We start from the raw sequence: 11,815 nt of genomic DNA on the forward strand, positions 1-11,815 counted from the left end.
CACACACACACACAATGACGGACACAATACAGCTTTAATCCTGACAAATTGCCACCACGGTTACTGCAGAGTCCCTTTCTAAAGCCCTTTATCTGCCTTGCCTGCCTGTTCACCGCATACAGCTGCTCCGAGATTCATTCTCCAATCTATAACGTCCCCAACTGGGCCCATTATCTTAAGTGAGTGTCAATAGGATGCTGAGAGGCACACTCTTTTCCTTCTTCATGTACAAATGAGCTGCATGAGTCATTTCAGAGCTGTACTGTGCGTGTATATATGTGTTCGGGCTTGTAACCAATTCTGTGTAAGTGCTGATGAATAACTGGCCTCTGTAATCTGCTGCACATTGCCCTGTACATGCAAATGTAAATGTATGCTGCAGGGCTTTGATGTTAGAGCTTTTGTTGTCATCCTTCATGTTGTTACCGGTATCGCAAGGTCCCGCTCAGCTGTCAGACGCACCGACGTCGCGCTGCCTTTAAAGACTGTGAGCTCGCCAGCCAGGGATAAGGCGTGTAGGAAGCGCATTTATTTGGCAACATCTTGGGGACATTTTCTGGGGGATGGCTGAAAGAGAAACTATTAAAAGCTGTCCTTTTTAAAGTGAGAATTGGTGAGCCAAGGTTCATTTGGACAGAACTGTGACTTTCCTTTCTCTTTTTTTAATAAAGAGCTAGAAGCTGATTTACAGTCCCTCATACATCACAGAGGACTTGGTTTTTGTTACAAAGGTCCCATGATTTGTTGCTCTTTGGATGCTTTTATATAGACCTATGTGGTCCCCTAATACTTTATCTGAAGTCTCTTCCAAAATTCAGAGTTCAGAATTACAGCCAGAAGAGCGAGTCCCACAATGAGCTTTCCTTTGGATGTGCCTTTTGACGAGGAGAGAAGGGGGAGGGCAAGGTGGAAGCTGGGGGCGTGGCCTTGACCAACTGCCACTTTGCTCGTTTGACGGCCATAATGTCTCATGCTCCTTGTGACATCATAAGGGGCAGATACCCAGGGCTCAGTTTACACCTATCACCATTTCTAGCCACTGGGGGACTATAAGCAGACTGGGGGAACTCATATTAATGTTGAAAAACCTCATAAAGTGAAATGCCATGGGATCTTTAAAACCGGCCCGGTGTTTCCACCTCAGATTCCTCTGGAGAAAGAGCAGGGGCTTTACAGCTGTTTGAGTGTAGAAATTGAGTGTAAAGGCTGAAAATGATCATGTGTTCACACATTAGGGGATACGGGTTCTCACTCCCATCTCGTGAAATGCTGACGCTCGGTCAGTGGCTCTCAACGTCAGATACCAATACCAAGATCACCCTGAATGGAACCAACGGACAGAGCAACAGCCGGACCGCAGCGCTGGAAGACGACGTAGTAGGAAGAGGGGCAGCTGTAGGTAGGGTTAGGAGGTTGGGTGGTGGTGTGCATGGGTCAACACACAGGACTTTCATCCAGGAGACCAGGGTTCTTGTCGCACGTGTCACTGAAACGTACATTTTGTGACCCCACCCTCAATCCCTTTCCTCCACCTAACTGTCCAGTTCTTGTTCCGCATGTCACTTAAATTTCAATCCCGACCCAGAGCGTTGAAAAGTGGTGCCAAGAGTCCCGAGGAAGCCAAAGGGCTAGACCCTAAAGGAGACTTTTTGCACCAGTGAAAAAAAACCAAAGGCACCTGACCAAGCAAGAGAGGACGTGGAAGAATGTGATGCTAGGTGACTGAAGAGAGATGCACAGGCCCAGACACGGCCGTGTCTTGTTTGTCCCATCAAAAAACACAATTTAGCTTATTTTCCAAAACAACTGATGGATTGTCAACTTCAAAAACTTCATGACAACGTTCCAATACCAAAACTACCATACTACTTTAGTATGCCAGTAAAAGCTGAAGAATGTCCCGATACTTAGTATGTCAAAGACCGTATGCCAGAAATACCAGGATGTAGGGCTGGGTACCGAATTCAGTACTTTTTAGGCACTGATCGAATTACCTATAAAGTATTCATATATAGAGTATATCGTCATTCAATACCCAATTTCAATACCTTAGGAGTAAATCTCATCAGCGTCAGTGAGCCAATAAGCATGCAGCATGCTTCTACCAAGATCTAATAGTGCTTGTGATTGGCTGTTTAATGTTACACATTGTAGAGACACGCAGGAAAAACTCTACTTTACACAGAGACTTTTGCACACTACTACTAATTGCTATGAATCGGTCGACCCCTAGTGCCGATCATCTGGGGAATTTTTGGCTCCATGAAGGCTATATACGCTACTGAGTAACTCTCATAGGAATTACTCAAAATGCTGTATCCACTTCTTATAATACATCCACGCCTGCAGAGCGTTTCTAGTTTTTTGCTTGCGTTTTCTATAAATGCTGCCCGTGTTGTCAAATTGCCGAAGATGTTTTCAGAACTTGCATACAGGTGCTTTGTCTATTTGCATTTGCAAGTTGAGTTGTCCACTACACTGAACCGTAGAGGTGGCCCCGTGCAGTGACTGTAATGTCACCAGTGTAAAAAAGTAAATTGGCATGAGGCTGACAGCCGACTGCACCTAGAGTATCTGTATGTGCTCCGTCCTGATGGATGTGTTGGGGGAGGACCTAAGCCGTGACTCTGGAGCTACGTGCCAATCATAGTATCGGCCCGTTTGTGTTTTCACCGGCGCGGAGGTGTACGCGCTGACATCCGTCTCAGTGAAATATTCCTCTCCTTGGCTAGGCGTCAAACGTGTCCTCAGCCTCGCCGCTGTCTGTCTCACTAAAAGAGATGGAGAGGGAGAGCAAGAAAGGGAGGGAGGGAGGGAGGGAAGAACGGATGGTGTCAAAATAGCTGATGAAAGACATCACGGCCAGTGTAGTAGCAGGTGGCCCGGCAGCCGTCAACTAGGGCTGTGCAATTAATCAAACTTCTAATTGCGATAGATAGATAGAATAATGTATACTCTATTAGTCCCGCAAAGGGAAATTACAACTTACACTCTGTTGTTCTTACACACATTACACACACATGCTCAGCACCTATACATGCACTAATGGAGAGATTGGCCGTGCCCAGGAGGTGAACCGGTAACTCTCCAGCTACCAGTCCACTACCATACTTTGTACATCCCATTCATTACTTTTTATACCTGTCCAAAGTCTTAGTAGGATGGATGGATGGATGGATGGATGGATGGATGGATAGATAGAAAGTCATAGAAAGTCTTCGATAGATAGATAGATAGAAAGTCTTAGTGAGATAGATAGCTAGATCTTTTATTGTCACTATGTTAAGCGGCTCTTTCACTAATGTGCATAAAGAACAAAGTTTAGTAAACAACAACAAATTGAACCAGAATAATCGTGATTATGGTTTTCGAGCAGCCCTATATCAACCTCCTTTCCTAATTCTGCCAGAAAGTACTTGACTTTGCTTTACAGGCTTTTCTCATTAACGCTGTCAGTAAGTCCTTTGCTGCGCCTGTCCAGTATAATGTCCGTTTTTTTTTTTTAAAGTGTACTTTATAGCAATCGTCCCTTTGTCCTACTACAGCTGTTACTTAATGAATTCTGCTATCTATACTTCTACTTTGCTCAGTTTGTCCTTGTTTCTAAGATGTTAATTTGCACTTGGAATAAAGAGATTAAAAAGTCGTAATTGGTTTATACTCAAATGATTTGGGATTATAATAAAGACATATTTCAACTTGCTTGATTTTTTTTTTAAAATTTCAACACGTAGCTTTGTTGTTTGTCAATTTGGAGAGCTGTCATTATATTTTTGACCAAATACCGTGATATCGATACCGCAAAGGTATTGTAGTGATTTTTAAGGTACAGAAGACATGCTGTAAATCTAACCAAAATGTCTGTAAACCTAACAGAAAAGGTAGTTGCCATTTTCTGCCAGGACATTATCCATTTTCTACGTATTTTTTACAGTATATGTAATTAATAACACAGTATTAATAAGTAAAAAAAAGAAATAATATATATAACCCCCGTTTTAGCTAAACTGCTCTGGCTCCCAATGTCTTTTAGAATAGATTTTTAAGTTCTTTTTACCTATTTATAAGAGTCCTCGGGCCCTGTCTTGCTCTCAACTGCAGCAGAAATCTTCTAATAGCTCAGTTTGTCCTGACTGTTGACAACAGGGTTGATGCTTTACGAGCTTTGTTAGAAAATAAAACCAGACGGACAATGAACTGTAAAAACGACCTTAGGTCTCTGAGGGTTAAGACCGACTCAGTTGTCAGTTTCCCGTCCAGCGCCCACGTCGTTTGAATAGCAAATGCACCTGCACCCATCTGTGCACCCATGGGCGTGCTGGTCTTACAGGGTGGTGTGTTCGGGTGCATTCTTGGTGTGTTGCTATCTTGAGGCAGCGTAAAGTGATCGCGCCATTGACAAACAAAAACATGGTCTAAAGTCAACAACACGGTTGAACCATAAAACCAAGCATATTTAAAGCAATTAAAAACAATAAAGCCACTAACTATCAGATGAGAAATGTAAGACTATTGTATGTGGAAGGCTAATCTGAAGAGGTGTGTTTTGAATGTGTCCAGGTCAGTACTGTCCATAGATTGATAATATTAATGGACAGAGCATGTGTAACGTCACCCATTGGTTTGAGGAGATCTGCTATTGTCGTTGAGTTTGCCGTTATGGGCGCGGATGGGACTATTTTAGACGAGAGGGAGGAGTGGGGGAGGAGCCCTTACACTCTACGTTACGTTACACACTTTGACTGTCAATCACATCATAGTCACGCCCTAAAACACCCCTTGCGTTATTGCTGATTTGAAAATAAACAAGATCAACAGTTTTTTATTAATATATTTAAAAATAGTACATATTCTGAAAGGTCAGTTGACGGTGGATTTACTAACCAAACAGGATTGTCTGTGGTAAATCCAGCAAATTGAATACTTGATAAAATGAAGATACTTCATATCAGTGATGCAAAAAACGACATAAACGTCTAAAGTTGTCATGAATAGATCATGAAAGCAGAGTCCAAGGCATGTGTTTTTCTGTTTCGGAGTGAGACGGAGCTGTCTTTTTGGATTTTCCATCCATCTGAATTGACACATTTTGGATTTTGCAGAGTGGAGACGGAAAATGAGATGAGCTGGAAATCGCATTTCACGTTTCCATAAGGAGCCGGAGGGAGAGACAAAACCTGTTGCTGTTGATGCCAAACAGAGAGTGTCAAAGCAGCACACATGTCCTCTGTGGGAAGATGTCCTGAGGTGTAGTAAGATACAAAAGCGTCCGGATGGGAGGAGGGACCGTCTCTCAAGGTCTGTTCACAGAGATAGGAAGACAGTGTTGCACTCTAGGAAACAAATACAACGGATGAGAACGGCTTTCTTCAAACTTCTCACAACATGGAATGTGAAATTACTCACAACAGTCCCGATTCTATAACCTATTTTGATTTTGTATCCATTAGGTTACAATGGATTACATTTCCGTTACAATACCAATTCTCTGCATTGCATATAAAAGAGATTCTGAGAGAGCCTATGCTGTCAACCCTCATTATTTTTTGTACATAATTCCCCAATTGACCCCCCAAAAAGTCAGAGTAAATTCAATTCAAATCCAAGGAGAAAAGGTTGATTTCAAGATTATATTAATGGATATCAGATCTCTCAAGCAGAGATCAATTGAATTGGAGAATTTGGGTTATTTAAAGCTTTAGTACCTTAGTTTCGTGTAAATAGGATGATGATTGTCATGTAAGGGGGATTTTGTGTTGCCAGTGGTAGGCGCTATGAATTAAAGTCAATTTTGGTCAATAAATGTCCTCAGGCCTGGACCCTTGTCAATCGTGAGAAATCTTCGCCAAAGTGGACAATGTACAATAAAGTTTCAACAACTTCTTTGTTAATCAATAAATGCTCAAAATTGCCGCCACGCCACGGCCGCACCGTTGGACGAAAAGTTTTGCATTTAATAACTTTTCATTGTTAAGGTCTTAAGAGGGTACAGACCATATTTGAAGTTGATCAGATGCAATGTCTAGGAGGAATCCGTTAAAGTACGACATGTGGAAATGGCCAAAATTGCGCAAATTTTGAACTTGTGTTAAATTTGACCTGTTTTCAAAATTTCTATATCAGAAATACAGCTTTATATTTTAGCTACCTTATTTTTAGGACCCAAAAATATTTTTTTATGTAAAAGACATGGAAATGTTTTGAAACCGTATCCTTACTGAATGTTGACATACACCAGTCTGTGATTATCCTTCCTTTAATAATTCTAAAGAATTCATAATTTCTCCTAAAAGAATTAGTTGTCATTTTCCATAAATGGCATTTATTTACCATGAATTCTATAAATAAGTGTAAAACTGTAAAAAAAAAAAAAAGTAGGTGTTAGTTGTGTTTATAAATGGTAGTAAAAAAGAATCTTTGAACTTCAAAAAATGCGCTAAAAACCTTGAAAAAGTGCCAAAAGTATCGAAAAAGACATTAAAATGTCAGAAAAAGTGTTGATTTTCAGGCAAGGGCATGGTCCAATGGAAGACAAAACAGGGATTATAAATCCTCTCAATGCGGCTGATCTCAGGTTGTAAAGTAAGCGTGCTTATTGTTTATTCTCAGGGCTGATTCACATGTCCCTTTTAATGATTGCAGGCAGACTGTTGACACAGTATGGATTACCGGACACGCGGCCTGTCATTGGTGGAGGATACCGCAGGTTGTTGTGGCGGCACATTTCTACAATCTCATTTTAAAATGGGACTATAGTTTGATATTGCCTGGTAACAGCTCACACTCCATTAACCTTACAGCTCAGTTGTGCCACTTGAATCATCTCGAGTCCTTTCCTTGTACTCAGGGTGATGTACCTACGTTCAATTGGTATTTTAAAACATAACTGCTTTGGGCAGAAAGTAGCTCTAATGCGTCAGGTATAGTGGGGTTTCCACACGATCCGAGCTAATGGGAAATCCAAAAGGAAAATAATCCACCATTTAAATATCACCTGCACAAAGGAGACCATTAATGCATGAAACTTGCTTTTGAATTCTGGGCCTCTTAGTGAAAGGTTAAGGACATTTAACACTATATAATAGTAGCATTTGAGAGAGATTATAATATGTAATTCATGACTTAAAAGATGACTCACTGGTTTCACAGTTTTGCGGAAAATTACACATTTGCATTGTGGCTAGTTCAGGGCAAAAACTAACGGTTGTTTTTATTCTTATATCTTCCAGATACTATTAATACTATTAATTGTTTGATTTAAAACAAGTAAAAAAATTAGTGAATGCCCACAAAAGCCTGCAGATATTTAGTTTACTACAATTTAAGACAAAGACAACAAATCCTCAGACTAGTGAAGGAAGAACTAGTAAATTCTTTGGTGTTTTTGATTGAAAAGTAACTCAAAAAATCTTTGAGTTACTCTCACTCCCATCGCGTCAAAAAACGATTCCTGGTCAGGTGCATTTGGCCTCTTGTTATTGACGCAAAAAGTCTCCTTTAGCGTCCTATTTAGACGGGTTTGGTCGGGACTCTTGGCGTCACTTTTTGACGCTCTGGATCGGGACGGAAATTTAACTGACATGCGGCGTGAGAACCGGACAGTTAGGTTTAGGAAAAGATGGTGGGTGGGGTTACAAAATACGTTTTGGTGACACACGGGACAAGAACGGGACACGAAACCCATTCCCCTGTGTTGTTTGACCCATCCCCCCCCCCCGACCAACCTCCTTATGTGGATTTTAGGTCTTTCACACCACTTGCTACCGTTGCTGCTCTTAATACTACGTCATCTTACAGCGTCTCGGTCGAGCTGCTACTCCACCCGGTGCGTTGCGTACACTAAATGGAGATTCTTGGGTCGGTATCTGACGCTGGGAGCCACCGACCAAGCTTCAGTTTTCTAAGAGTTGGGAGTTAGAACGGGTTGTCATTGTCTGGTGTTTCATACTTGTTTGGTTTGGTCTGTTTGGACTTATTTGGTCAATGGAGAGAGGACTGGCAATTCAAATCCAAACAAAATCCAGGAAACCGCCTAATTAGTTAAAACAGGAGCTTTAGTTTTACTGTGACTCTCCCACCAACAGTTCTAGTACAGTAACCCGCCCCAATACAACCAACTGTAGGTGTGTCTGACCCTGAGATGGTTTGGGCTGCAGAGAAAACAGGTTGGAGCAGTCTGCTTCTGCCTCAGGAACGTCTGTATTTGTTCATGGTGGACGTTGACGTGTTGTCTGGAGCTGCCAGGCTCATGTTTTAACTAAAGGCAGGATACTGCTTTCAACACATTGTTGGATCTCACACTATTACTACTTCTATATGGTTTGGACTGATGGGAGCAAGTTAGACTTGAGTTCTTCTGACTGGGTGAGTTCTTCTTCACATTACTGTTTCAGTAGTTACTGCTCTGGGCACTTGTAAGGCAGTTTAGTGCAATAGCACACTAGCAGACTTTGAATAGACTTTAAAAAGACTAAAGTCAAACAATCATCTCACATTTAACATTAAAGGCTGGGACTTTAGACTTTCATATAAAGACTGGTGATCTTGCAGGGTCACAGATAGCAAGACTACATTTGGATTTATTTTCCAAGCTAGCGAGGGGAAGTTTGCCGATTTTCTGTCCTGGCGTATATGCAGATGAATGGCGGCAGTACCCGGAGGGCCGTGTCTATCCGCTGGTGAAGCTCCCATTAAATTACACTCTTCAGAAGGGTTGACAATCGGCAATTGATAGCAACCGTAACAACATTGGTTAGCAGTTTGTTGCTTCCTGTTTGGTGCTGGAGGGAGCACACCCATTGGCTGTTGACATTGTTCACATGATTTATCTTCACTACCAAGAGTTAAAACCTTGACATACCTTTGATTTTGGTTGAACGTCAAGACGGGTAAAGTACAGAATCGGACGGGGTTTTATGACCACCCTACACCAGACGACGGGAGCACGCCCGACTCTAGCGAGACTTTCAGGATTTCATTCTGATATTGAAAATCCGACAGTGGAATCGCTTGACAAGTCGTTGGGTGTAAGGTTGACATATCACTCATTTTATCGACTAATTGATTAGTAGAGGTGGGAATGACCAGACGCCTGCCGATACGATATCATCACGATACTTATTATATGATACAACATTATATAGATTTTGAACATATTGCAATATTCTGCAATATATTTCAATTTATAACCTTTTTTCCAACTTTTCCCAATTCATTCCATTTCAAATGACGTCCCCAAAAGGAAACTTTCTCAACATCAGTTTTATCTAAAAAGAAACATTTCTCTGTTTGTTCAACTCACTTCAGTTTTATCGTTGCAAAATGGGACAAACTGACCAACACATATATAATATATAATAAAAGATCCATACTTGGCTCAATACAGTATTTCCACTGAAAATATCGCAATACTATGCTGTATCGTTTTTTTTTTTTCCACCACCCCAATCGATTTAATTGATTTAGATCTGTAAAACTGAGTTACTCCATAAAGTATCATGCAAAAGCTCCACTTTAAATCTTGAGTTTACAAGAGATACTGTACGTAACTTGGAAATGGGTCATTCAGCATTTTAAAAAAGCATAAAAACTGACTGAGCCTAAAACGACCGATTAGTCGACTAGTCTACTAAGAGGGGGCAGCCTAGTAATAAATGACATTTGGACTGTATTCTATGCATTACCGGATGCTCACATGTAAATAACTGCTCAATAATTAAGACTTGAAGTGAAATCAAGTTGTCAGAAAGTGTTCAAAGACACCAAAATAGGCAGTTTATAGAAAAACAAACATTCCTTGAGGGAGGCTTATCCTCGGTTTCCTCAGGCGTGTTCCTGATTCTCTTCGCCTGACAGCTTGAGTTTTCCTCCTGGAAACCCAGATGTGTGTGGGGAAGAGATTGCTTTGTGGAGTAGATGATGTCGCCCGTCTCATTTGTCGGGGTTTGCCAATAATTAAGGCATCAAAGCGCCAGTGAAAGACACCAAGGTGTTAAGGTGAACACAAAACAGTTTGGGGGCAACTCTAAAAATGCGCCGCACCGTCACCTTGTCACTTGTACCTCCTCCGGTCTTTCCCCGCGAGGTTTTTGACAAAACAGCAGCGACATGACAATGTTTGTCTCCTAGCAACAATCTCCCGACTGTGGTACAAACTGACTCTTGAAAGCGTTAGCTCGTAGCGTTGCTGTGAGTGCGATAGATATTCGAGGTGCAGGTTGAACGACAGACGGGTTGACGAATCTCTAATTGGGCTATTTTTAAGCATCCAGTAACAGTGTTTTTTTGTTTTTGTTTTTTTTTTAGTTCTTTTTCCACTCTAACGTTTACCTGCTGAGTTTCTCCAAAACTCTGGTAGGTCTTTGTCTGATTGTGTACACACACACACACACACACACACACACACACACACACACACACACACACACACACACTCTCACTCCCGCTGCGTTCAGTGATGTGCGAATGATCTCCTACTCGGAGGAGCAGGGGTCGCGGTGCGTTCGCTGCCTGCTGCGACGCGTCCTGCTGGATAACAGCTGCAAAAAAATGCACAATGTTAAAACCTGTCTTCTCAGCTAATGATTCTTATTTACCACCTCCTATCAGACTGAAGAAGCACAAACCCAGACAGCCAGGTAGACTGACCTCGGAGAAAAAACACATTTCACTGCACATGCTCTTTTCCATAAAAGTCCGTGGTTTTCAAAGGTCTTTTATTTTTTTTATTTTCTATCTTTATAAGCCTCTTCAGAAACCGAGCCCCGAGGCCTGTCCTTAGCAGTACATTTTATTACCCTCTCTGTGGTGAACTCTTTTATTTAATAAGTGAATCAAAGTGTTTCTTACCACAGCGAGAGATACTCCATTTGAAGAAATGAGACCTGCTCTTACAAAATGATTTCTGGCATGAGAGGAAAAAGCACATTACGGCTCACGAGTTAAAGTTATGCGTCATCTGAAGAGCACTCTCACTTATGAAATGTTTTCAAAAGAGTCGTCGTCGTTTCTGAAATTGGTGGAACCTTTAGAATTTTTATTGTCAAAATGGATATAAGACGTTGACAGCACCACTGTCCCGCAGTTATTAATGGTTTTAAAATAATCCTTATTTACATAGTGTCCGCGAGCAGCCCCGTAGCCTAATTAAGTGTCAGTGCTGTTTGAAGTTTTGGGCAGAGCCTTTATCTCAGGTCTCCAGGATCTTTATTTGAATCTGTAGATGGAGATCAGGCCTCTGGCTGCAGAAATCACAGCATTCACCTCTTTCATCTGCTTTGAAAATTGCACTTTTTCTCCATGTGGAAGATGCCTTTCATCAAAGAGCAGAGAGGCCAGGGATTTGTTTTGCTGATGAGAGGTTTTGGACTCCGTGTGACCTCGCTGAGGATTGATGGGATGGTGTAGGAGCAACGACACCATGTCTATCACATGTATACATGTATGTGAGGTATATACACACATATACTTCACTCTCACATTTAAATCTCCAAACATAAATATACATAAATAGAGCAACTTTTAAACAAGTAACATACGCAAACAAAATAGTTACTGTGTATAAATATAGACACATTTGGAAGCAAAACATTGCAGTATATTCAAAGGACTATTGTTATATTTTGTGCACACCTAAAAATAAATGACTAATTAAGCTGTACTGCTGCACTTGAACATGGATTTTGCATTTCAAAATTTAAAATACATTTCCATTCTTTGTATCCCTCCAATTTTCACAGCAGAGCGGCAAAAACAAGTCACAGCTGACATTGAGATTTAAAATTGGGGAAAGAATATCTATATATACTATATATAT

At 41.2% G+C, this 11,815-nt stretch overlaps 1 protein-coding gene across 4 annotated transcripts in view; it reads left to right on the forward strand.

Moving 5' to 3' along the window:
• rnf152 (ring finger protein 152) overlaps positions 1–11,815 on the forward strand; it is a 58,734-nt gene that overhangs the window by 36,219 nt on the left and 10,700 nt on the right. The window contains exon 1 of one of the 4 annotated variants that reach the window (XM_032504558.1): positions 8,170–8,364. The exons of the other annotated variants lie outside the window; for them this stretch is intronic. The gene's annotated coding sequence lies outside the window, so the exon portion shown is untranslated. Of the gene's footprint in view, positions 1–8,169; positions 8,365–11,815 lie in introns of those variants that run through there. 4 annotated transcript variants of the gene reach the window in all.

The sequence above is a fragment of the Etheostoma spectabile genome, chromosome 22, assembly GCF_008692095.1.
Source record: "Etheostoma spectabile isolate EspeVRDwgs_2016 chromosome 22, UIUC_Espe_1.0, whole genome shotgun sequence".
Taxonomy (NCBI): Eukaryota; Metazoa; Chordata; class Actinopteri; order Perciformes; family Percidae; genus Etheostoma; species Etheostoma spectabile.